Here is a 27,824-nt window from a genome sequence, read left to right as displayed (position 1 = left end):
CGTTTGAGTTTCAGAACCGAAGTCTTCAACTAAGGCTAAGTACCCCATTGGGGAAACTTTTTCTTGCTCCTTTCCGATGTCCGTAAAAATTAATAATTGCATTACTTGTGGAAAGCAAATACCTCATAAAGATTTTCATTCGTACTTTATTCCTTGCCTAGGCCCTGACCACGACATAGCTTGCTGTCAGTTTTGTGCTTTATTTAATCAGCGCACTATCAGTCATCTGTATAGTTTCACCTTTAAATATTTCGATTCTCTGTTTAATTATCCAGAAATGTCATTGGTTAGCCATGCAACTATGGGATTCCAAAAAAAAAATGCAAAGATAAAGACAGAGACAGGCCGCCGAGGTCAAAAACCTGCCGACGACGCTTCTCCTAAGCCGTTCGCTGGTACTCAGTGAGGCGCTTTTGCAGCCCCTAATACCTGCTACTTCTGATTTGCAGGCCTCTACTGAGACCCTTTCGGAGTCCAGAATGCCGCGAGATGCTTCAACTATGGAACCCGCGGATGTCTGTACCTTGGATGGGTCCGGAGCCGCTGTGCAGGCACCGGCTTTTGAGAGTGTATTCCGGCCTACGGACTTGCATATTAAACCGACGCCTCCTTCTTTACTTGGGCCTAAATCTGGATCCATGCCTAAAGAAACAATACCCAGGCCACATGCTCAGGCCTCTATGCCTAAAAAACAAATGATAATGGCTGAAGATCTAATGACTCTAATCAGGGGTAGCCAACACCTCCCTTCTAAGAGGCCTAGGACTGAAGTTGATTATGAATCTTCTGATCAGGATTCTGTTTTTTTCTGATTCTTCTGATGATCTGGATTTGCCCTTGTCTACTTATGAAGATTCTGATGCAGAGGACTCCATTCCCTCTGCTTCCCCTCCTGAGGATTTTTCTTTTGGGGAAACTTTACATACTCTAAGGGAGCATTTCCACTGGGAAAGCCAGGATTTTTCGGATTCAAAAAAGAGGCTTAGGGATTTCCTTCTCCTACGTCAGCATAGGCCTTTAGCTATTCCTCCTGTACTAGACATTGTTGATGATGCCTTTTCGGAATCTAGTTTGGCCCCTGATTTCCTGCTTCCTGCTCCCAGAAAACCTGACAGATACTGCAGGGTCCCTGAGTCCCACAAGTTCCTTTTTAAAAATCCTATTGCAGATCCGGAGACTATTTCACAGGTGCCCAAGAGCATTAAAGCTTCTACTGCTAAAAATCCTACCCCATCTTAGAGACTCCGGGGCGCTGGATAGATGGGGTAAGAAGGTTTACACTTCTGCAACCTTGGACATTAGGGCTTTAAACTGACAGTTTCATATGTTAAAGTATCAGCAACATGTTCTTGGACTGCTTAAACAGAAAATTATGTTGATACCTGACTGTGGAAGATAAAGAATTACAGGATATAATGCATTCTGCTGAACAAGTTGGAAAACACACTTTGCGATGTGGTTTTGATTCTTTAGAGGCCTCTTGCAGGGCTGCTGTTACTGGGTCTGTGCTCAGAAGGCATGCTTGACTTGAGCAATTTTTGCCTAATCATGTTAAAGCTAAGTTGTTGGATGCCCCTTTAAATTAGGACCTCCTATTTGGCAACAAGGCTGAGGAAGTTGTTAAAAAGATGGAAGATAAAGCTAAATCTATGCAAACTGTTAAAGATTTTTTACTAGTTCAGCCTTCTAGATTTAGTAGGCACTGGCCCTCTAAGAATTGGTTCTTTCCAGCTGCTTCCAGGTCTTCTCAAACCAAACCCAGGCACAGTAAAAACCCCAGGTTTCATTCCCAGGAGAGACACAGAACTAAGCAGTGGGGGGCCTCCACTTCCAAATTTGGGAATAATAAAACTCCCTTTCATGGTAAACTGTCTCAATGACTTGCTTTTAAAATTTCCAAGCACTTTTCAACTGACTGCCCCTTTGGGGGGGAAGGATTGCTCTTCTTGCAAAGAATTGGGCACTCATTACCCAGGACAAATGGGTTTTTAAATGTAGTGTCCCAGGGATACAGATTTCACTTCCACACATTGCCAACACCAAACGGGTGGCCGGACCTACCCCCAAATCAGTGGGCAGAGGCCCAAAAACACGTACGTACTTAAGCATAGGAGCTATTCAACTGTACCAGAAGAGGAAAAGGGACAAGGTTTCAATTTGAATTTCCCTGGTACCCCAAAAAGACCATTCATGGCACCCTATCCTGGACCTGTCTACTCTAAACACCTTTATGGAGATTCCAAAATTTAAGATGCTGACTCTTCACTTACTTCCTATGCTAGGCAAAGATGCTTGGTTGGCAACTCTAGATTTAAAAGAAGCATACCTGCACATCCCAATCAGGGAATCTTGCAGAAGATACCTACGCTTCAAAGCAGGCTACATGCACTCAGTTCTCTGCCCTTTGGCTTATCTACTGTGCCCAGGGTATTCACAAAGTGCCTAGCTCCATTTATTGCATTTTTGCAGGCAAAGAAGTATTCAAATATACCCATAACGGGACGATTGTCTAATTCAGGCAGAAAGCCAGGACATACTTTTGAATCATCTGGCCTTTGTACAAAGGATTCTAACTTGTCTGGGGTACACCATAAACAAAAAGAAATCACACCTGGTACCCTGTCAACAAATTGTATTCCTGGGAGCAAGCTGGAATACAACTTCCCAGTTGGCTTACCTTACGCCAGAGAAACAAATTAATTTGACAATCTACTTCAAACAAGTGGCCACAAAAACCCCGCTATCTGCAAGACAAATACTGCAAGCCTTGGGGTTCATGGCCTCCTGCATTCTTCTAATTCCATATGCAAGACTGCATATGAAGAAAATACAGTGGCATCTAAAAAGCCTATGGTGTCAACATTCTCAGGATCTAGAAACAGTGATTTCTATCATACCTTGCCTGCGCCTAGAGTTCCTTTGGTGGGCAGAGGCCTGCCACCAAAACAAGGGACTACCTTTCACACCACCCTCTTCCGCCCAAACCCTAACAGACTCCTCAGACTATGCATGGGGGCCCACCTGGCAGGGAAATACATTCAGGGCAAATGGAACCCAAGTCAAATGCACCTGCATATCAATCAAAAAGAAATGATAGCTGTACAGAATGCTCTGACAGCCTTTAAGGACTGACAACACCACTGTTATGTGGTACATAAACAAGCTGGGGGGGTACTCATTCACTCCCCCTCTGCAGACTAGCCATGGCCCTGTGGAACACAGCCTTGAGCTACCAAGTGCATCTACAGGCTCACATCCTGACAGGAAAACTAAGTACACTGGCAGACGAACTCAGCAGAAATCTCATGGACCTGCACGAGTGGAAACTGGAACCAAATATTTTCAACATATTGATAAGCAAATGGGGGAGCCCAGGTATAGACCTGTTTGCCTCCCCCCAGAACTACCAATTGGACAAATTCTGCACAAGGACATCCCACAAACAAGTTTGGAAAGTGGATGCTCTGTCCTTCAGCCGGAAAAATCTATCAGTTTATGCCTTTCCTCCTGTGCCTCGCCAAAGTACTACTAACGTTCAAACAGGCCAAACCAAGGGCTATACTGATTGCACCAGACTGGCCACGCCAACACTGGTACCCCCTCTTGCGCAGTTTGTCACTGCTGGCTCCATGGCACCTGCCTCAGACCCCTATCCTGCTGTCACAGCAGGAGACTAAGATTCTGCACCCTCAGCTTCAAAACCTGACCCTGGCAGCCTGGCTAATTTCCTAATCTCTCCATTACCGCCTCTCAGTAAACCAGTTTTGGATGTTATTTTGGAGGCAAGGAGGCCTAGTACTAGAAAATCTTATGCTGAAAAATGGAAAAGATTCTGTGCCTGGAACCAAACTCAAGGGATGGGCGCAGCAGCGTCCAGTTTACCTCAGATTCTTCAATACTTAGCTGAGATGCTTCACAAGGGCCTTTTCTTTTCCTCCATCAAAATTCACACCTCGGCCATTTCAGCTCATTACAACACAGAACCAGCCCTCTTCTCTCATCTACTGCTCAAGCAGTTCCTTAGAGGGGCCAAAAATTAAGACCACCCAGGAGAACCCCAACACCAGCCTGGGACCTGAACTTTGTATTGGAAAAACTCACTCTTCCTCCTTTTGAGCCAGCTGCAAGTGCAGAGTTAAAATTTCTTTCTTGGAAAACAGCCTTCCTTTTAGCAATTACTTCAGCAAGAAGGGTATCTGAACTACAGGCCCTTATGGCAGTGGAGTCTTCTTTCATGCGGACAGTTTGTCAACCTTCTTTTCTAATCCACAGAACAAAGGGGAAAGGATTCTGCACTCCTTAGATGTGCACAGACGACTTAGATTTTACTTGGACAGGACTAAACATCAAAGGAAATCTGAACAACTGCTGGTGGCATTTGCTGCAGGGGCAGAGGGGAAGGCTGTTTCAAAGCAAACCATTTCTAAATGGATAGGCCATTGCATTCATTTCTGCTATACGCACCATGGAAAACCTATCACATAGAGGGTTAGACCCCGTTCAACCAGGGCTGCATCTACCTCTACAGCCTTGCTCAGAGGTGTACCTGCCAGGGACATCTTGGAAACTGCTACCTGGAGTTGTGTACATACATTCACCAAGCATTACCATTTACCAGTTTTTCTCTAAATCCAGAGCTGGCTTTGCCACTGCAGTCTTGCAGGGTTTTATAGCTGGTCTTACTGCTATCTAAATGCCTCCTCCCATCCTTAGCTTTAGGAATCTTCACAAATGTGATGACTGCAACAGTGAAAACGAAGAACATAGTACAGTTCTGTACACTTGCCACAAATGTAGATGTTAAGAGTATATTCACTGTTGCAGTCCTGGTTACCCTCCCACCAGCCCCCTGACTTTTTTTGGCTATACCTTTACTCTCCTTTACTATGCTTAAAAGCTTTTTGGTGTATTTGCTTTTTTGTTGATGTAACCTTGTATGTGTGTATATTTTTAATTGCTTCCCATTAGGGTGGCACCTGACATCTGGGGCAAGAAAAATTGATGTAATGGCGTCTGCTGCATGCTTTATACCCCTGACTACCTGACGTCACGGAAGATGGGACAACAACCAACGCAGGACCCAAGACTTTGATAATCAGGCCGACTGCAGGCTACTTCAAGCAGATAACCCAAATGTGATGACTGCAACAGTGAATACACTCTAACATCTACATTTATGGTAAGTGTACACAGCTGTACTTTTCTGACCTAGAAGACTGTCTTTCTAGTGGCTATTACCTCTGCTAGAAGAATTTCAGAACTCATCTAAACCTCCCTACTTGATCTTTCATAAGGAGAGAATCACCTTGAGTATCAATGCATCTTTTCTTCCCAAGGTGGTGTCATAATCCACTATCTTTCAATCTATCAACTTGCCAGTTGTCTTTCCTAAATTTGCAAAGGTGAATACGTTACATTTGTTGGATGTTCATAGACATCTATGATTTTACTTGCATAGAACAAAAGAAATTAGAAAGACAGGCCAATTATTTGTATTCTTTGCAGATTCTAAATTGGGCAGATCAGTTGCAAAGGTGACTTTAGCCAGATGGCTGGATTGCATATAATTTTATTTACAGCAAGTTGAGTCTGTCCTTACCAAGATCTTTGAGAGCCCATTTGACTAGGTCCATGGCTACTTCTTAAGTATTTCTCCCTAGAGTGTCCATGGATGACATATGTATGGCCACAACTTGGTCCATTCCTCAAACTTTTATTACTTATTACGAATTGGATCTGGTCTCGAGGGGAAGAGCAGGATTTGGCTCAGTTTTGCTCAGGAATATTCTTTGAGTCCACCCAGTTTTTAAATGTAGCTGGGGACACTGTCCCAACAGTTGATGATAGAATGAAAAATGACAACCGCCAACTGCAGATAAAGTTATGTACTTACCATAACGTTCCATCTGTGTTTTCCATTTTCATTCTTTCTCAACTTCTTCCCTACCAAACCACATCCTCCTTTAATTATTTACTTTTGGAAGAGCAAGAGACTATAAGGACACCAGTGTCCTTAATATTGAACACTAGATATGACCTTTCTGTCAAAGTTGTAGTGATTCTTTCTACTTTATGTAAGACAGCAAACCAGATCTGAGATATGTTAGGGGTTGGTGCATTATGGGTAGGGGAGAGATTTTGGTGGCCACGAGCTTTAGTAATGGCCAAGTCTGATCTGAACCCAACAGGTGAGGAAGAATGAAAATGACAACACAGATGGGACATTATGGTAAAAGCACATAACTTTTTTTCCCCCATCACACCAACATTTTCCATGTACATGAAGAAAAAATCTTTGGAGTCTGCTTAGGATATATAAAAATATCTTTGCAGACATTTCCAGGCAAAAATCCTAAATCTTCTAGACTTCTTTGCATATTTGGGGGCCATACATATAGTTATTTATTGTTTTTGTGAATTGCACAACTAATCTTTCTTCCGGTCTTTTCAGACATCGTTTGATTCCTATAGTTATCATGCAATATTTTATATACTCTATCCCTTTTTAACAGCAACTTCTGTTACAGATTGAATTAAAAACTCAGCAGGTGCAGGTCTTTCATTTAGGATTCCCCTGTCTTTTTCTTTGTCTATACTCTATCAATCCCTGATTGGGAAGGCAGTCGTGTAATCCAAGTGACTTCTTGGCCTGTTCCCATTCTGTTACCTTTCTTTCTCTAATTATTTGTTCTTAATACCTTGGTCCCTTTGCAGTCTGCCTCCAGTAAATTCCAGTCCCCTATTATTTATTCTGTCAACCCCTAATTGCAGTCATCCATATTGGCAGAATCTCCTTTTGCCATTCCCATGTTTGGTTAGTTTTTGTATACGTTCTACTACTTTATGAATATAATATTCTGTATGACTATTCTAATTCTTTTTAAGGATGTGTAAAAAAAAATCCATTCTTATTTCTTGAATTTACCTCCTGCTTCGTCATCATTCCTTCCCACTTTGAATTGTACATTCTGCATTTATTATACACGAGCCTTAACGGGGTACCTCTAAAATATTTCTTCAAATCATGTAATCTTAAAACTCCTTGTTCTGTTTGAGAGGATTAATGTATCCCACTTGAGTCTTGCCCTTTTCACCTTCTAATTAAAATCCTTCAACTCTTTAATTGCTATTCACAGCTTCTCCTCTGGTTGATAAAAATATACATGACCTGCGTATAAAACTAAAGGGACTAAAACATTTTACTGTTTTTGTCATGCTGACCGTATCCGTAGTAGAGCTTCCAGTTTCTCATTTTTTGCATTTCCTCTTGTTTGGTCTCTTACCACGTATTCTTAGCTGCTATAACTGAATCCTTTTAATCCATTCTCCTAAATACTTGATTGTGTTCCCATAGGTATGCATATTACTGAACCAATTCTTATGTCAGTACATAGTTTATAGCTGTATCTTTTATTTTATCTTCGTTTAGGTCCGTGTTCGGCTACCGAAATAAAAAAAAAAAAAATGTAAACTGCTAAATACCGTACAGTAAACATCGAGTATGAACATTACTGAACAACAACTTCTATAAAAATAAATTTATCTAATGGCCATGGTTGACCAACAACCAGGAACTAATGTGACACATAAGATAAGTGAAGGGAAACCTTTTTAATTTGTCCTATTCCCCACTGTAGTGCGATCTGAGGTGGTATATATAGTTGGGGGGTTGGGGGTGTGGGGGGATGAAGCCCCCACCTTGGTTGGTTGTGTTCGTGATGTTGGCAGACTATGGTCATTTGATAATTTATTTTTGTAGAAATTTTGTTATTCGGTAATGTTCGTATTCAATGTTTATCATTTGGTATTTAGCCATTTGCGTTTTTTTTTTTTTTTTTTTTTACTTTAACATAGACCCATTAACTTTATATCCAGAAAAAACTGGAACTGTTATCAGAATATTCCTCAACACTGATGTCATTTTCTGGTTCCATTAGGTACAAAAGAATATCTGCAGTTAAGGCCAACTTTTCATAAACACCACACCAGTTGCATTTTTGAATTTGAGTCCCTTATTTTCTTGGCCAATGGTTCTGAATATAACACAAGTAAAGGGGAAAGAGGATGCCCCTGCCTCTTTCCTCTGTTCAGGTACGACTAATAAGAAAGGAACCCTTCCATCTTAATTTTTGTTTGTTATGCCTTGTACATCCTTCTAATTATCCTTATTGTATCAGGAAATGCAAATGCTTCCATTGCTGTACTCCATAAAATCCCAGGTTACTCTGTTGAATGCTATATCTGCATCAAGACCCAGAAATAACTACAGTATTTTATTACTTTCCAATTCCCGCTGGATTGCCTTTGCTCTGTTAATGTTGTCATATGTTTGCATCACCTCCACAAAGCCACATTGCTACATCTCTCTCAATTGTAGCCTTTACTGTCTTTAAGTATTACAACCACCACAACTTTTTTCCAGGCTGCTGGTGTCTCCTGTTATTTATAATACTGTTAAGCAAATCCTTGCAGATCTTTCATGTTCCTCCCTCCTAGCTTCCAAACTTGTACTGGAATACCATGTATTCCTGGGGACTTTCTTGCAGATTGGTTGTGCATAATAATTTTTCTCTCATCTCCTCATATCTTAACTTTTAGCTGTTGAGCCTAATCCACCTATAACCTTGGCATATTTGTCTTCCATAAAATATTTCAATTCCCATTTGTTCTTTTTCTTGATTTCCCCAGTTCTGTACTTTTATACAAAATGTCATAACATTTCCTAAATCCCTAATACCTTGACAGAATCTCTGGTTATTTTTCTTGTCCTACTTTTCTCTAGCTTTTATTGCCTTTTAATGAAGGATCTTATTAATATGTGCGCCATCTTTTCAGGCATCGCTCCTTCTGAAGATTTGTTTGCCTTGCATTACGGGTAGAGGGGAAATGTCTAAGTCACATGGGGAAAGATTTTTTTTTAGGTCATGAGCTGAATCGTGCTGGATTTTCTTCATTGTATCACTTTTGCAGTAGCCATTATTATGGGACGTATCCTGCCAAGGACTGAACGTCCAGTCACTCTACAAAGCTTTGGGTGTGTTTCTCATACATTGTCTGCTCTAAGACTGAGAAGACATGCTAGTGTGAGTAGGATGTACAGCCATGACAAAAGTCTCTCAGAAAGAGAAGTTTCTCTTTCGTACCAGAAGCATACTTGAATAAAGAAGCTTCATGGAGCTCAATTTTAGATCATTCTTTTCTAAACCAGTTAGTCAAAGTTCCAAAGTTCAAGGTATTATCTTTTCATGACCTGTTATCTCTCACTCCCTTTAAGTTTTATAATGACAATTAAATTGAAGAAATGCTTATTGCATTCCTATAGCACTATATTTCAAATGTCTCTTAAGGTTTTTTGTGTTTGGGTCACACTTTCAAATCTCTGCATTACCTTTTAAGTGATCCATTGCTCCAGTGGTATTCACACAATGCCTGGTTCCAATGATAGCCTATTGCAAACTGCAAGCTACTCACATTTTCTTATTTAGATGACTTGCTTATCTCTGCAGAGTCAGTTTCAAAGTGTTAAATCTCTAGTTTGGGTGGTAGTTCCCCCACTGAAATTGGGATTTCATGAGAACAACCAGAAGTCTTATTTGACTCCTTTTGGCATTTTTTTTTTTTTTTGGAGTGTGTCCTAGATTACTCAGTTGAAATAACTTTTCTTCTACAGGTGAAAGTAGATCTTGTATCTAAATATATTCCTGAGTGTTTGCAAAAGCCTCCACAAGGGAATTTCTCCGGATACTAGGTTTCATTGCAGTCATGATTCCTATGATTCTATTAGCCAGACTCCACATGAGAAAAAAATCAGTGGTACCTAAAGTCAATTTGGTGCGTCTCAACCTCTCCTCTTTCCAGATTCCTGTTTTGGAATTTGTAAAAAGAGAACTCCTTTGGTGCAGAGACCAGTTTTATGTACAGCAAGGTCTCCTACTTTCCCTTCCAGCTCCAACACAGTATAAAATGGACGCATCAGGCTTTGCTTGGGTAGCAGGCTGTGGACAAGTGGTACAGTCAAAAAAAAAAAAAAAAAAAAAAAAAGATTGGCAGTAATGCCCTTAATGTACACCTTTAGCAGGACCATTACAAGTTGTGTAAAGCAAACACAATACTAATGTAGTATATGGGGGGGGGGGGGGGAATGAGATCTTGCCCTCTGTGAAGATTAGCCTTGGTAGCCTAGGATATAGCTTTTCAACATGTTTTCACTGTACAGGTATCTTGCATCTTCTTAAGGCAAAATTTTTTGGCAGAAGTTCATCAGGGCCAAGACAGACCCTCGTGAATGGAAACTGTATGATGGCGGGGGGGTGGCTTCCAAGAATTTATCAGCTGTGAGGAGCATCTCAGATAGCTGTACTTGGCCTCTGTTGACAGCAATCAACTGCCAAACTTCTGCTACAGGACTCTTGCAAGAAGGCCTAGAAAACAGAATCTGAAGTAGTTAACTTCATTTGTGCATCAACCTATGGGTTATCGGATCCATATCTGATCTGAGCCGGCAGTTTCCAGCAGCTAAGATCTGAGCTCCAAGCTCCTCCCCCTTACCCATAACTCCCTGCCATCCCTTCCTGACCTCAGATCTAGTTTGTCGCGGTTTGAACAGCAGCTTGATCTTGAGCGTCTGTTTCCTGAGACGACTTGTGAGAAAAATCTTTCTATTTTTTTAATTTTCTTAAAGTTTTGGGTGATTTTTGAGTGTTGGAACTAGTTTAGTTTTAGTTTTAGTGTGTTCCCTTGGGTTTTGCGTTTCCTCCCCCTTGTTTCTTAGAGTGTTAGGGTGTGTTTGTGTGTGTGGTCTTGGGGCCTAGTGCTTGTGTTTTAGTTGAAATGTCTGAGGGCCTGGAAGACATTCTTCTCTAAATGTACCGAGTGTGGCCATAAGCTTTCCCCGGCTGATGGCCACACTCTGTGCGTTTTATGCCTTGGGGTTGAACACCTATCTTCTGGCTGTACTATTTGTGCAACGTTCAACCCCAGGGCCATCAGGGACCGGAGGTCGAAGCTGATCCTGGCAGGACTCCTGCCCCTGGACTCTGCTGCGGCCCCTCCGTGGTTCCTGCCGTGGCAGCATCCACTGACCCTTCCCTTCCACTGGCCGGGACTCAACCTCCCTCTTCGGGCCAGGAGGATGGCCCCTCCGTGGTTCCTGCCGCGGCAGCATCCACGGACCCTTCCCTTCCACTGGCCGGGACTCAACCTCCCTCTTCAGGCCAGGAGGATAGGGAAGCTAGGAGGGAGAAGCGCCGCGAGAAACAAGTGGCGGGCCAAGGCCTCTGCTTCCGCCTCGCCGGCCAAGCGGGTCTCTCCCCCCGTGACGGCTGGGCCTTCTCCTTCTCCGCTCCGTTCTCCCTGCTTTTCGCCGGGGCCGGAGGAGGAGGAGACCTGATCTCCCTCGAGGTGATCGAGGTGGCACTCCCGTCCCGCCTCGGTGGCCTCTTCCAGGTCAACTAGAAGCCTGACGGATGCAGACTTGGACCGGATGATGAGAAGGTTCCTCCAGGCCCAGCTGCAGATGGGAGTGCTCCTGCCCCCCCCCCTCCGGGGTGGAGCCCGACCCCCTTTTTTGCCCCGATAGCTCCTTCCCCGACCTGCTTTCCAGGTTCGGGGTCTTCGGAGCCGAGTAGCGTCGGAGCCGGGGGGTACTGTCTGGTACCCTCGAGTCTGTCTGGTCCCTTTTTTATGGATCCTAGCTCTCTGAGCTGAGAGCTGAGCTTCGGATCCAAGGCGGTCAGTGTGCCTTTGGCTCCGACTAGGTCGGAGCATACTGGCCCTTCGGATCTGATGGCTTCGGCCCCGATCTGCCCGTCGGATCCGAGGGAGAGTCGGCTTTCTGATCCTAGGGGGAGCGACTCTCCTTCGGCATTCGACGTGGTAGAGAGGGTTCTGTCTATTGGTAGAGAGGGTTCTGTCTATGGAATCCAGGCCCCCGGCCTTAGCTACGGCTCCACCCTGCACTCCCTCGCAGATGGGTCTGACTTCCATCACCCGGCCCCAGGGACAGCCTGCTCAGACGTCCCAGATTGTTTCCTTGTTGGAACAAGATGTGGCTGGTGAGGCCTCCTCAGACAGCCTCCTTGAGGAGGTCCCTCACAAGCGCAAGTGCAAAAGGAGGCACTTGGACTCAGAGTCCTTGACTGAGGACACGGACTTGGAGGAAGGGGAAGGCTCCCCAAGATCACCCCCTGAAGACGTCTCATTTGGAGAAATCATGGAGATGCTCAGAATCGGGGGGGGGGGGTCTGCCCCAAAGCCTACCTCAGACGGGTCCGTGTTCCTGGAAGCATTTGAAGCAGGCCCGCCTACCTCTTGGGTGTCCCCTCCGGCCGATCCCCTGGTAGATCTGATCACTACCAGGGCTTGGAAGGAGCCGGACACTGTGGAGCCCGTCCCTAAGAGGCCTGACAGAATTCTCAGCCCACCTTCGGACAGGTCTCATTGGAGCAAGGGAACCCCTGTAGATGCCATGTTGGTGGCGGCAGCCACCAAGAGGGAACTGGCCCAAGAGTGTCCCTCTGTCCATCCCCCTGACAAGGAGTCCGGGCGATGGATCGTTTGGGGAAGAGGATGTTTGCTTCAGCCACCTTCTCCATAAGGTCGCTGAACTGTATGGCACATGTCATACGGCTCCAGCGGGATCTTATCAAAGAATACGCCGGGTCGCCCCCAGAGTCCATGTCGGCAGAGGACAAACAGGTGTACTCTACCTGAATGGCCACACTCAGGTCGATTTCCAATACCTCTATGCGGCTGCTGTCCCATGCTATGGAAGGGGCCGCTAGAGCTAGTGGAGCGGGCATCGAACTAAGGCGACAGGCCTGGCTCCGCCACTGTGATTTCGCGGAACCCTTCAAGGCGTCATTCGCTAATGCCCCATTTGGTTCTGCCCTTTTTGGCAAGACCATACGCGATACCTTGGTCTTGAGCGAGAAAGATGGGAAGACATCTGCCGTCGGAGTCCGCTTCTCTGCTCCCCAGAGGTCATTCTCGAAGAACCAAAAGGGACAGAAGAAGATGTGGTTCCGAAAGTCTCAGCAATCCCATTTTGCTCCAGACTCCCCGTCCTTCAGAGGCAGAGGAGGACAAGGTGGACGCTACCCTAGAGGCAGAGGGGGCCCAAAGAACTTTGGGTCCAGAGAACCTTTCTCTGATCGGCCCATGCAGCAACCCTGAGGGGTTACCCGACTGCTCCACTCTGGAGGCAGTCGGGGGGCGTTTCTCGAAACACCTAGCAGCTTGGGAGTCCATCACGACAGACCGCTGGGTGCTTCGGATCATATCCAGAGGCTACGAGATTCCGTTTCTCCATCCCCCTCTCAGACCCATATTCCTCCCCAATGTCCCACCCGATCAGAGGGAGGCCGCAGCCACAGAAATTTGGCAGCTGCTAGAAAAAGGAGCGATCCAGCACGTCCCCCCACACCAGTATGGATCGGGCTTTTACTCCAGGTTCATCTTGGTGCCAAAAAAGACGGGGGACTTAAGGCCAATCCTCGACTTATCCCTATTGAACCTGGCAATAGCCAAAGAAAAGTTCCGGATAGTCACTCTTCAATCCATCCTCCCCCTTTTGCAGGAGAATGACTGGATGTGCTCCATACTCAAGGATGCGTACTACCACATCTTAATGGACAGATGATCCAGGAGGTTTCTCCACTTCCGGTTAGGAGCCAGTCACTATCAGTTCAGGGTCCTCCCCTTTGGTCTCACCACAGTCCCCAGGGTGTTCACCAAGGTGTTAGCGGCCCACCTGAGACTCCAGGGAATTCAGGTCTTTCCGTACCTGGACTGGCTCCTGACCGCCCCCACACGGCATCTACTCTGCGCAGCCAGGAATTTCTTCCTTCGCTTAGCTCCCCGGCTGGGGATCACGATTCACTCTGGGAAGTCCTCCCTGCTCCCGACTGAGGTCATAGATTTTATCGGAGCCAGGATAGACACAAACCAGCTCTTAGTTTTCTTAACTCTCGACCGGTTGCGATCCCTAAAACTACATGTGCAGGCCATTCTTCATTGTCCGACCCCTCCGGCAGAACTGGTCCTGTGGGCCCTAGGCACGATGGCGGCTACTATCAATCTCCTTCCCATGGCGTGCCTAAATATGAGAATTCTGCAATGGACACTCCAAGTCCAATGGTCCTTCCTATGTTTTCCCCTAAGCCATCCTGTCCCTCTCAGCAGGGTTTACAGGAGTGCCCTCTTGTGGTGGCTCCAGTCTCCGGACCTCCAAAAGGGGCGCCCCTTCTCTATGCCCCCTCCCCTAGCCACGGTGACCACGGACGCCTCTCGCCTTGGGTGGGGGGGGGCATTGTTGTGGCAGGACCGTTCAAGGCACGTGGAACCAGACAGAGACCTCACTGCATATCAGTGTCCTGGAGATGAGGACGGTGCTGTTAGCGTTGCAAGCACTTCAGAGCCTTCTTCCCGTCGGGATGATTGCGATCCAGACGGACAACATGTCTGTCGTTTGGTATATCAACAAACAAGGGGGAACCAGGTCCTATCCACTTTGTCGATAGGCAATGAGAGTTTAGGAATGGGCGATTTCCACCAACCGCTTTCTCGTAGCGGCTCACATTCCGGGTCGGTCCAACATCCTAGCGGACAGACTGAGTCGCACCATCCTCTCCCCGTACGAGTGGTCTCTGAATCCCAAAGTAGCGAAGCAGATCTTCTCCAAATGGGGTCAACCTTGTTGTGATCTTTTCGCCTCTCCTTCAAACACGAAGTGCGACTCCTACTTCGCTCTAATTCCCCCACCCGGGGAATCGCCAAGAAACACTCTGGTGCATGCTTGGCCTCCCAGTCTTCTTTATGCTTATCCGCCCCTTCCCCTGATGCTCAAATTTCTGCAGAAAGCCAGATGATTGGGGTGCACGATAATCATCATTGCCCCATTTTAGCCGTGTCAGGCATGGTTCCCTTATCTGTGGTCTCATCTAGTGAATCCTCCCTGGATTCTAGATCCCCTTCCGAATCTGATATCTCACCCCCTGGGCCTACCAACCCCGAACCTGGACAACCTCAAGCTCACAGCTTGGTTGATCCAGTTCCACTGTTAGTTCGGACTCCCGGTATCTCTTCCCAGGTCAAAGCGAACCTAGTGGCAGCCCACAAGCCGTCTACCAGGAAGGTTTATCGTAGCAAATGGAAACATTTTTCTATATGGGCTGAACATCAGAACCTAGATCCTTTCACAGCTCCGTTACCAGCTGTGCTGGATTTTCTGTCGGGACTGTTTGTGGAAGAGCTAGCACCTTTATCAGTCAAAGTACAGTTGGCGGATATCGCTCATTACCATGTTGGATGTGATCTTGGCCCTCTGACTTCATCCAGATTATGTAAGGCCTTCTTAAAAGGCACCTTCCTACTAAGGCCTCCGGTGAAAGATGTGATCCCTCCTTGGGACTTATCGCTGGTGCTCCAGGCCCTAACAGCTTCTCCCTTTGAGCCTGCTGCCTCGGTAGATCTCAAGTTCTTGTCCTGGAAAACATCCTTTCTTGTCACTATCACGTCGGCAAAAAAGGTTTTGGAGCTTCAAGCCCTTTGTGCCAAGCCTCCGTACTTGATTTTCCACAAGGATAGGGTATTCCTCAGGACCAATCCCTCTTTTCTCCCCAAAATTGCTTCTGAAACTAATATTAATCAGTCGATTAATTTGCTAGTCTTCTTCCCCAATTACCAAAATAAGGGTGAATACAAATTACACTCTTTGGATGTACACAGACAGATGAGATTTTATCTGCACAGGATAGCCGGTCATAGACGTTCAGATCAGTTATTTGTGTCCTTTGCTAAATCCAGTTTGGGGAAAGCTGTTTCTAAAATCACACTATCCAGGTGGATTTCTTGGTGTATTCTCTTGGCTTTTGAGAGTTCTGGCAGGCCTGCTCCTAATGGAGTCCATGCCCATTCAACTCTGTCTGTTTCTACCTCTGCTGCTTTTCGGGCTAGAGTTTCGTTGGATGACATTTGCTCGGCTGCCATGTGGGCCTCATCTCTCACTTTTTATAAACCACTACAAGTTAGATCTGGTTTCCAGAGGGAGAGCATCCTTTGGCTCCGCAGTGCTCCAGAACATCCTTCCTTGAGGGCCTCCCAAGATTCAGGTAGCTGGGGACTCTGTCCCATAGGCTGATGCACAAATGAAGTTAACTACTTCAGATTAAGAAGTTATGTACTCACCATAACGTTCCATCTGAGTAGGTAAACTTCATTTGTCAGCAACCGTCCCTCCCTCCGTTCCCCTGTCCTCTTTGGATGTTTTTGATGATCCTGCTTCACGGTAGATTGTACCCGGTTTACCCTAGACAGGTTATGGCAAGCCTTGTTTTTAGGCAAACTCGATCTGAGGTCAGGAAGGGATGGCAGGGAGTTATGGGTAAGGGGGAGGAGCTTGGAGCTCGGATCTTAGCTGCTGGAAACTGCCGGCTCAGATCCGATATGGATCCGATAACCCATAGGTTGCTGACAAATTAAGTTTACCTACTCAGATGGAACGTTGTGGTGAGTACATAACTTCCTATTCTTGCCCCAGGAAAAATATATGTTCCAGTATGCTTTACTATCCTTTCCACTGATGTCAAGGATCATTCTGAAGATTCAGAAGGACTCTCCAAAAGGTCATTGTGGGGACTCCCTTCTAGCCCAGGCAACAGTTCTTCCTTTTTGGAAATGGCCAAGGACAGGGACTACACTCTTCCTGACAAATTGGACCTCCTTGCTCAGGACGGGAGTGTTGCACCTAAACTTGAAACAACTTCATCTGACTACCTGGATGATGGTCTTCACCTTTAAGGTTCCTATTTTCTGTTGAAATGCAGCAGATGGTAAAGGAGGCAAGTTCATACATTAGCAAATGAGAAAAGCTATTGTGGCTTGTGCCAAGACGAGAAACAGGACCCTTTTAAGGCTAACATTTCTGTGATTCCACAGTATTTGTGAACTAGATTCTGTTTTTTCCTACTCTTCTATCAAGGTACACTTGTCAGCTATTTTAGTATGTCGGCCCATGGTGCCACACCCTTTCAGTGCATTCACAAGTTAAAATGTTTTTGAGAGGTGTTGCATAAAAGGCCTCCTACAAATTGGGTGTTTCCGCCTGAGGATCTTTTTTTTGGGGGGGGGGGGATCTTTTTGCACCATTTGAGCATGGAATGCAGACGTTAGTGTTTCACTGTTGCTGTCACCACCTGTGGGTTATTGCTGCTGTAGTAGCCCTAGGCCGGCCCGAATACCAGAGTCATTGTTTTTCTGTGTCGGCTGCTGTCACTTGCTGCCTGACATTAGGTCATCTGTGCTATAAAGGAGGGCAGCTGATGCCATTACATCAGTCTTTCTTCCTGTGGAGGCCTTAGCAGAAGCAGTTCTCGGATGTGCCGGTCGGTCACTACCAGAGTTTGAATTACAGCTGAATACACAAGTGCCCCTTGAGGGATCCTTTTTTTTTTTTTTTTTTGCACTAACCGAAGCCCGAAAAATTTAACAAGTGTCTCGCCTGTGGAAAACAAATACCACACCAAGACTTTCATTTGTACTGCGTTACTTGTCACCAAAATGGCATCCGTCAGCCAACAGTCTGTAGACGTTCCAGAAAAACGTAAGGATAAAGATAGAGACAGACCACACAAGGTTAAGCCTTCTGATGACTCTGCTAAGTAGGTCGTCGGTTCTCCGGAATTCAGTGAGGCGCCTTCACAGCCCCTGGTGCCCAATTCAATGCCTTCGCAGGCCTCTACTAAGACCCTTTTGAAGTCCAGTATGCCACAGAAATCTTCATCTTCCGAGCCTGTGGTTGTCTCTGCCTTGGTTTGGTACGGAGCCGCGACGCAGGCACTGGCTTCAAGGAGGTTTTTCGCACTGCTGAATATAGACAAACAATGTCTTCTCCTCCTCCTGTTTCTCTCAGACTGATGGATACTCTTAGGCCTAGAGGCAAGGCTGCTGCTAGGAAAACTACCTCTAGCCACCCTTTTACTCCTGGTCCACCACCCCAAGCTCAAATGCTTAAAATGGTGGAGGATCTTATAACCCTTATCAGGGGTAGTCAGGCCACACCTTAAGGAAGAGAGACCTTTCTCCTGAAATACTGACAGAACAGGATTCTGAGGAGTCTGATTATTCGGATTTTGAAGGGGAACAACAACCTCTGACTGCTGATGAGGATTCGGATGCAGAGGATTCCATTCATTCTGCCGCACCACCAGAAGATCTTTCTTTTGGGGAAACTCTTTACACCCTCAGGGAACATTTCCATTGGAAATCCCAGGATGTCCCTTAGTCTAAGAAAAGACTAAGAGTTTCTAGACCTGCTCCAGCACAGACCCTTGGCCATCCCCTCAATCTGAGAGGTGGTTGATGGATGTCTTCCATGAATCCAGCTTAACTCCCAATGTCCTCCCACCTACTCCCAGAACACCTGACCGGTTTTACAGTACCTGATTCTCAAAAATACCTGTACAGAAATCCTGCTGCAAGACCCAGAGGTCATTGCACAGAGACCAAAAGGAGCGAACGCTAGTTGTGCAAAGAATCCTATTCCTTCTGACAAGGACTCCAGAGCTCTGGTTAGATGGGGTAAAAAAGTATACACCTCTACAACCTTGGCTATCTGAGCAGTCAACTGTCAGTTCCACATGTTATAATATCAACAACACACTTTGGAGCTATTAAAACAAAAGATTTCAACCTTTCCTGACTGTGCCAGTTCGAAAGAGTTGGCAGATTTACTGCGCTCTACTTGTCAAGCTGTTAAACACTAATTACACTGTGGATAGGACACCCTAGAAGCCTCAACCAGCACAGCAGTGTCGCAATCTGTCATTAGGAGACATGCATGGTTGAAGGAACAACTTCTCCCTGATCATGTCAAATCTAAATTACTTGATGCACCCTTGGATAAGGACTGCTTGTTTGGAGTAAAAGCAGAAAAGGTGCATAAAGATGGGAGACAAAGCAAAATCTTTGCAAACAGTAAAAGATTTCCTTCAGGTACTACCTCCTAGGTTCAGCAGGAATTTTCCCTCAACACTGGTCCTTTACTGCACCTAGCAGACAAGGGGCAAGGGAAGCCCCACAGGGACAGACCACCCAGACTCCTATCCCAGGGACGGCAGAGAACCAAACAGTGGACCACTTCCACTCCAAAGGCAGGGAGTTCTAAGCCATCCCTCTATGGCAAAAACTCTCAATGACTCCCTCTCCCCTCTCTTCACTCACCAAAAACTAGGAGGAAGGCTTTCCCTCTGCAAAGAAAATTGGCTTTCTGTAACAAAGGACCAATGGGTCTTAAAGATCATTTTTCAGGGATACAAATTCTCCTTCAACGAACTCCCAATTCCAAGAGGGTACCCAGACTTGCCTCCAAATCATTGGGCAGAGACATTGAAACAAGTCCAAACTCTCATATCCCAAGGGGCAGTAGAACCGGTCACCTCAGATCAAACAGGCAAAGGCAAAAGCAGACTATTCCTTGTTCCAGAAAAGATGGCACTTGGTGCCCGATCCTGGATCTATCCATTCTGAACACCTTCCTGGGGGTCCCCAAATTCAAAATGCTAACTTTGCAGCAGCTGCTGCCTATAGTGACAAAAATGCCTGGTACCCTAGATCTAAAAGATGCCTACCTCCACATCCCCATAAGGGAAATTCCTTCACTTCAGAGCAGGCTCTCAACACTTTCAGTTCTCTGTGCTACGCTTTGGCTTATCTACTGCTCCCAAGCTATTCACCAAATGCTTAGCCCCGGCCATAGCCTTTTGCAGACAGTAACATATACAAATTTAACCTCATCTGGACGACTGTCTCATTTAAGCAGATTGCAATGAAAAGCTCCTCAAGAAACTCCTCTTTGTCAAAACCCTCCTAACCTCCTTAGGGTACACCATCAATGAGAAGAAATCAAGGCAAACACCCTCCAAGAAGATCATTTTTTTGGGAGCACTGCTGGACACAGCATCCCAAATGGCCTTCCTATCCCCAGAAAAGCAGAGCTTCCTGTCTCTCTATTTTACCCAGCTGGCTTCCAGAAGTCACCTCACTGTGAGGAAGTTCCTACAAGCCTTGGGGTACATGGCATCTTGCATCCTTCTAATTCCTCTGGCCAGGCTTCACATGAGAACTTCGGTGGTACTTGAAACTTTGGTGTCAGCACTGTCAACTTCTAGAGACCTCTCTACCTCTGATCCCCTGTATAAGGGCCGAGTTTCTCTGGTGGGCAAGGACCTGTGGCCAGAACAAGGGTCTTTCCTTCACCCTCTGCCCAACCGGGCAGACCATTGCCACAGACGCCTCAGACGTAGCTTGTGGCGCTCACCTAGAAGGCAGGTGCACCTAAGGTCTTTGGGATGCCCAGCACTTTCCCTTGCATATCAACCAGAAGGAAATTATGGCAGTACAAAAGGTTCTGACATCCTTCAAATCCCATCTCAAGCCAGGGGTTCTCCTTGGGTACATCAACAAACAGGGAGGGACCCAATCTTACCCTCTGTGCAGGCTAGCCATGAACCTCGGGCCAATGGCCTTTTCCATGGGACTACACCTGATAGCCCAGCACCTTGGCAGACCACTTATGCAGAATCATACTGGACTCCCACGAATCGCAGCTCCACAGAAAAATCTTTTTACAAATCACTCCGGCATGGGGGACTCCAGAGGTGGATCTCTTTGCTTCGCATCTCAACCATCAGCTGAAAAAATTCTGTACCAGGGAGCATCGCCACCTAGCGTGTAAGGTGGATGCCTTGACCTTCCCCTGGAACACCCTCTTTGTGTATGCATTCCCTCCTCTGCCTCTTATTCCCAAAGTCCTGATCAAAATAAGGGAGGAGAGGCCAAAGGCAATCCTCATTGCTCCAGATTGGCCCATACAACATTGGTACCCCTTACTGGGCAGCCTGACCTTACAGCCACCCAGGCAGCTTCCCCTGATCTCAAACCTCTTAACTTAGGTGGAGGGGGGAATGCTGCACCCAGACTTGCAGACTCTCAAACTATCAGCATGGCCAATACTCAAAAGGCAAACAAGAGGCCCGTTAAGCAAACGGGTCCTAGACATTATCACAGAGGCCAGAAGGCCCATCACCGGAAAATCTTATGTAGGAAAATGGAAAAGATTCTGCTCCTGGAGTCAGTCCAGAGGGGCAATACCTCCCAACCTTCCATCCCTCTTATCCTAGACTACGTAGCGGAGCTACTTAATAGTGGCCTCTCCTTGTTTCTCCTCTTAAAATCCACAGCTCAGCCATTTCAGCTCATTTTGATACAGAAACCCCTGTTCTCCCATCCTTTGATTAAACTATTCCTCAGAGGGGCTTCTCATGTCCGACCTCCCTGAAGGTCACCCACTCCAGCCTGGGACTTGAATTATGTTTTGGAAAAACTAACTTTACCAACCTTCTAACCTGCTGTTTAGCAGAACTAAGATGCCTCTCCTAGCTATCACCTCAGCCAGAAGGGTTTCAGAACTTCAGTTACTGATGGCCATTGAGCCCTTCATCTTCCATGCAGACAGGGACTCCCTGAGGACTAATCCTCCTTTTATGCCCAAGGTGGTATCTAATGTGACTCTCAACCAGGCCATACATCTACCCACCTTCTTTCCTAACCCTCAAAACAAGGGGGAAAGAATTCTACACTCAGTAGACGTGCACAGACAGCTCAGATACTATCTGTCCCGTACTAAACCCTTCAGGAAAACAGACCAACTACTTGTCAGCTTTGCCGCCGGGGCAGAGGGGAAGCCTATTTCCAAACAAACCATTTCCAAATGGATATCACACTGTGTCCATTTCTGCTACAGATTGCATGGGAAACACCCCCTAAGTCTATTCGAACCCATTCCACTAGGGCAGCCCCCACTTCCACAGTCTTCCTCAGAGGAATTCCCAGCTGCCACCTGGACTTCAGTCCATACCTTTACTAAGCATTACCACCTACCTCTATTTCCTAAGGCTAGGGCCGGGTTTGCCACTGCAGTTCTGCAGGGCATGCTGACTCATTCCTAGGTCTCTTACTAATCCTACCACCCCTCTCCTCAGCTTTGGGACTCCTCCCACAGGTGGTGACTGCAATAGTGAAACACTAAGAACATAGTACAGTTTTGTATACACTTACCATAAATGTAGATGTTGGAGTGTATTCACTGTTGCAGTCCTGGTTTCCCACCCTCCCTCCCCCCTTATATCTTCTGTCTTTAAGTAGACATAAGTTTCTAACGTTGGCTTTTAGCCACCAGGACCACTTTAGCATATTTACTTGGGCCTCTAACTGGTTAGGGTAAAAAACTGATGTGATGGCATTGGCTGCCTTCCTTTATAGCACTGATGACCTGATGTCAGGCAGCAAGCGACAGCAGCCGATGCAGAAAAACATTGACTCTGGTATTCGGGCTGGCCAAGGGCTGCCATAGCAGGGATAACCCACAGATGACTGCAACAGTGAATACACTCTAACATCTACATTTGTGGCAAGTGTACACAAGTGTACTTTTTGCTGATTACTCTGAATGTTCGAGTTGCAGGCTGTTATGTTGTGTCACTCTCTATCTTATTTTCCACAAAGATATGGGTTTTCCTTAAGAACTAATCCTTTTATACCTGAAGTGGTGTCTTGAGTTCACTTTGAGTCAAGTGATAAATCTGCCTGTCTTCATTCTAGACCCTAAAAATGAAGGAGGAATGATTCCCTGTTTTCTCGTTGCTCAGACAGATATATCTAGACAGAACTGAAACATTCAAACTGATCAGTTTTTTGTTTCTTCTGAAGGTAAGAAAAAAAAGGATGACCTGTGTCAATGCAGTGCATTTCCATATGGTTGCCTCATCTCACAGCAGCTGCCAATTCCCTTCATCTTGTGGTGTATCTCATTTGACCACTGTCCCTGCAAACGGGTTCTCTCTCGGTCCCCCACTTGCTGAATCCTTGGCCATTGGCAGCATCTGCAGTGGAGAAACCAGCCACAAGGACTCAAGGGCTTTGGACAGAAGATAAGTTACTGTAGGTGACTAAATACGTTTTCCTCTTAGCCTGCTACTGTAGAAAGTACCTGGTCTAAAGCAGAAATAACTGGCTCTACCCACACGGCTAGGGACGGCAGCTGCACCCTCACCCCATCTGCTGTAAATACATTCCCCAGTTAACTTTTTCTTTTTAGTCATCAGTAAACCAGGATAAAGCTCTAGGGGAAAAAAAGGTAACTCTGTAGATACACTGGAATTGCCGACTTGTAAAATAGAGGCAAAAAGCTACTTAAACTGCCATTTTTTGTCTGCTTCAAACTGGGCGTCTACCCAGAAAGGACACAGCTGAAATCAGATCTATAGATTTTTTTTCCCTACTAGATTCTAATAACTCCTAACAATTTGGCTATTTAGACACTTACCCTGTAATCTTTAGCCTGGGGGGATTCTGGCCTGCTCTGTTCGCTACGCTCACTTCGCTCCCCTCCCTGCCCCCTATTCCCACCCGTCCCCAGTACCTCTACATTTATTCTTAGCCTTAACCCCACCTGTAATTGCCAGCAATTAGGTTACACCACTACTCATCCCCTCCCCCTACATCAACACAATCCTGCTGCTACCTAATATAATACCATTCCTAACCTGCGTAATTCTAGCTCACATTACATCCTACCAAGGCTCCACAGTCACATGCCCCAACAACTTCCACTGTACTCTCTCAACACCCTCCCTCAAACATTTGCACTATAACTACACAACCCCTGCCACCAAAACCATCCTCCCAATACACGCACTTCATTACCAAACACCTAACACACTCAAAAATAAAATATCCCTAAGATATACCATAAGTATTTTACTATGTATATAAAACATATCCTAAATACTCTCTATAAACTTGCCCTTGCTGGAGACATCCATCCAAACCCTGGTCCTCCCAAATCCAACCCAACCACAAACCCTAGTCCAAGCAACCCCCCCCCCCCCAACTCAACCCCTAGCCAACAAGAAAACAGACCTACTTATAATGTCCCTAAACATCAGAAGCATATGCAATAAAATCCAAGAACTACACGCCAGCATAAGCATATATTCCCCAGATATTCTCTTCCTAACTGAAACCTGACTCAAACCTCACATCAAAAGTGAGGAAATACTTCCACCTGAATAAAACATCCTTCTCATAGACAGATTGTCCAAAAAAGGAGGTGATGTAACATTGATATTTAAACATCACCTCAATATTTAACTCCTGAACTCATCTGCCCCTCACCACAACAATGAGGAAATTCTTTATGCCAATTTCAAACTAAACCCAAACAAAACAATCAATATCCTAGGATGCTATTTCCCACCGGGGCAAAATATCACACCCCTAGAAACTCTCCTGAGCTGGGCTACTCTCTCTGCCCCAGGAAACAATCATTCTCGGTGACGTTACCATCAACTGGCTATCCTGTAACAACGGTCTCCCAACCATTCACCTTAATCTCCATGGGTTCACTCAACTCATTCAATCCCCTACCTGAATCAACAAAAACCCCAACAATCATACTTTACTTGACTGGATCCTAGTCAACAAAGCCCCTCACTCTTACCTTAGCAGGCTGCTTACCTGACAGTCTTAGTGACCACTCCCCCACTTTCCTAATTTGGCACCACACAAACAGTCTGAAGCCCATTATCCACAGGAAAATACGGAACAAGTCCAACTTCAGCCCCAACTCCATCTCCTGCCTGCAAAAAATTAACTGGTCACCACTAAAATACCTCAACCTAGATGAGGCTGTCCAGTTCTTCAACAGTACGTTCCTCTCCATCCTAAACACCCATGCTCTTGTAAGAAATGCCAAAGTCAGATCCAGGCATGCCCCACCTCCAGAACCCTAATGAAATCCAGAGATAAGGCCTGGGAGCACTGGCGACTAACAAAAAATAACTCTGGCAATCATTCCTTGAACTGCGCAATAAAGCCAAAATGCATATAAAATTAGACAAATCCCTCTACTATAAATCCACCCTAAACTCTACCAACCACAACCCTAAGCAATTCTGGTCCACTATTAACAATATCCTCCACCCAGGGAAGGTTGATACCCCCCAGTTGTCCATTCTCCCATCCTCCAGCAGTATTGCTGAATCGTTCAACAAACACTTCACTGAAACTATAACATCTCTAAACAAACACTTCCCTACAACAGCCCCCCTAACTCCTAACCATAAACCCCCCACTCCTCTTTTCACCTCAGTACCTACCTCCAACATAAAAAGACTGTTGTCAAAACTTAAACCCACCAAACTCGCAGCTGACAACCTCCCCTCTGAATACTTGAAAATTGCATCTGATGCACTAGCCTACCCAATTTCAATTCTAATCAACTGTTCCATAACAGAAGGCTATGTTCCCTCGATATGGAAAATATCCCACATCATTCCCCCTCCACAAAGGCACCCCCTCCACTGACATCTCCAATTACCGCCCCATTGCTATCCTCTCCTCTGTCTCCAAGATACTTGAAAAATGTATCAATACCCAGGTTTCCAAATACCTCCTAGCTAATAATCTTCTCTCCAAAACCCAACATGGTTTCAGGCCATATCACAGCACTACCTATGCTCTGCTCTCCTTCATCAACACTATACTTCATCACAAAAACAATGGCCTCTTCTCCACTTCCGTATTTCTAGATCACAGCTATCTACACGGACGCCAGCAGTCAGTAATCTGGGACAATAACACATCACCTCGCCTCCCAGTTACTCTTGGAGTTCCCCAAGGGTCTATCCTTGGTCCTCTGCTATTCTCACTTTTCACTAGCAACCTACATACTGCCACCACACAAGCATCTCTTATGCAGTACGCAGATGAGACTACTCTCATCTGCTCTGCCACCACTTTACCAGAACTACAACAAATCACACAAGAATCATTCTCTTCTGTAGAAAGCTGGCTATCCAATGCTCAGCTCCTACTCAACCCAAGTAAGACAAAACTTCTGTTCCAACCTTCCAAAGCCACCCAAAACACCCCCACTTCAACATTCTTGCCAAAGACAATACCATCATCTCTCCATCAGAACACACAAAATTACTTGGTGTGGAAATAGACAACAAACTTAGATTTGACACTCACATATCTCTCACAATAAAAAAAGTTCATAAGAAACTTGGTGCATTGTATCGAAGCCGCCAATTCTTAACCAAGGCAGCTAGAATCTCCATAGCCAATTCCCAGCTAATCTCCACCCTACTCTATGCATCCTCAATACTTACCAACCTTAGACAGACCTAGACCAGCTGGATGCTTGTTACAACAAAATTGGTAAATTTGCCTCTGGAACCTCCTACTGCAGCCATCATTGTATCTCCCTTAAAGAACTAAACTGGCTAGAACTTCCACAACTCCTTCACTTTAATCAACTCACCCTTGCTCATAAACTTATTAACCACCCCCTTAACATCCCTTCAGACCCTTCTCCAACCCTTATCACCCCACTAGGCGATCAAGTAACAAAAATCAACTCACTGTTATCAAACCCAAAACCTCAGAAGGAGAAGCCATATTTTCATGTACCATATCTAAACTTTGGAACAATCTTCCACCCTCTATAACTACTTTACCTTCCAGCAGCCTTTTCAAGACTGCCCTCAAATTCCACTTACATTTGCCCTGGCTTTGTCCTTGTTCTAATCCACCCTTACCCCCCCACACCTAGACTCTTAACCCAACTATACTACCACCACTACTAACCACAGTCAGAAATAGCTAGTTGTCTTTACATACTTTAACATCTTGTCTGACAACGTTGTTACTAATATTATAAATGGCAAGAAACTATCTTAACTTGCAACATTTTCTGTATATACTGTTGATAATCAATATCTTATTGTTTTAAAGCCAACAACCTATAATGTTTACTATTGCTGCAACTTTGCATCTCTATCATGTACATGATGTAGAGCTTTTCTCCCCAGGCATCTGCTGAAAAAGGACCTGCGTCCAGTCGGAATTTCCCGGTAAACAAATGTAAATAAAATTACCTTTTAATCAGATGTCTATTCTGTCCTTTGCTCAAAGGATGGGTCTTCAGATCTGACCTTGGATCTATCTTTGGCCACTCAAGACTTTGTATCCCAAACTTGGGCCCCTTCTTTTACCTGTAGCCCTCTGCAAATGCCAACATTACCCCAGATCTGGTTTGCTGCTCTTTTGAGACGGGCACTGATCTCTTTGCTCAGGCATGAGTTAGGTTGCAAAACTCTCGTTTCATTATCTATTCTGTTCTAAATAAGTATGTCTTGGTGCTTTAATCTCTGTAATATAATAGAATCCTTAATTTCCCCTTTTATAGTGAGTTAGTTGATTTTACCCTTTCCTTGTGCTTTGGTGTCATCTTTCTGTAAATATGTGGCTTACAGTGACAAGATAATAAATTTAGATGCACACTTTGTGTGTGGAATGGCACAGGGTCACACATGAGCAGTTCTAACTGGACAGCTGTTGAGAGAAAGGACCAACTTGCTCTTAAGGGACTTCTTTCCCCTGTGTGAGAATTGTCCCAAACTCAACCTGTTTATTGTGGATCATCCCCTTCTAAAAAGTCTTTGGGCAAATCTAAAAGTGATAAACTTACTGGATTTAAAGAAAAGATCAAGGAGCAGAGAAAGAGCTCTCTTGATCGATCTTCATCTGCTCTCGCTGGTTTGGTTCTGGCACTGAAGTCCTGTAAGTCTTCAGATCTAGAGCTTTTCTCTGAACCGATTTTCATCAGTTGAAAATCTCCCACTCTCCTGGAACAATGTTTTCCCTCGAGCCAGTCTTTACTCACTTCTGATCTCCCTTTCTTCAGGAAGGCACTAGCTACC

The 27,824-nt window shown here is 45.4% G+C and overlaps 1 protein-coding gene across 1 annotated transcript in view; it reads left to right on the top strand.

Annotated features, from left to right (window-relative positions):
* Positions 1-27,824, top strand: part of LOC122806590 (complement component receptor 1-like protein) — a 511,640-nt gene that overhangs the window by 79,139 nt on the left and 404,677 nt on the right. The window lies entirely within an intron of this gene.

This window comes from Protopterus annectens, chromosome 7.part0 (assembly GCF_019279795.1).
Source record: "Protopterus annectens isolate FY-2018-M chromosome 7.part0, PAN1.0, whole genome shotgun sequence".
Taxonomy (NCBI): domain Eukaryota; kingdom Metazoa; phylum Chordata; order Ceratodontiformes; family Protopteridae; genus Protopterus; species Protopterus annectens.
This window is presented reverse-complemented; position numbering and strand designations above follow the sequence as displayed.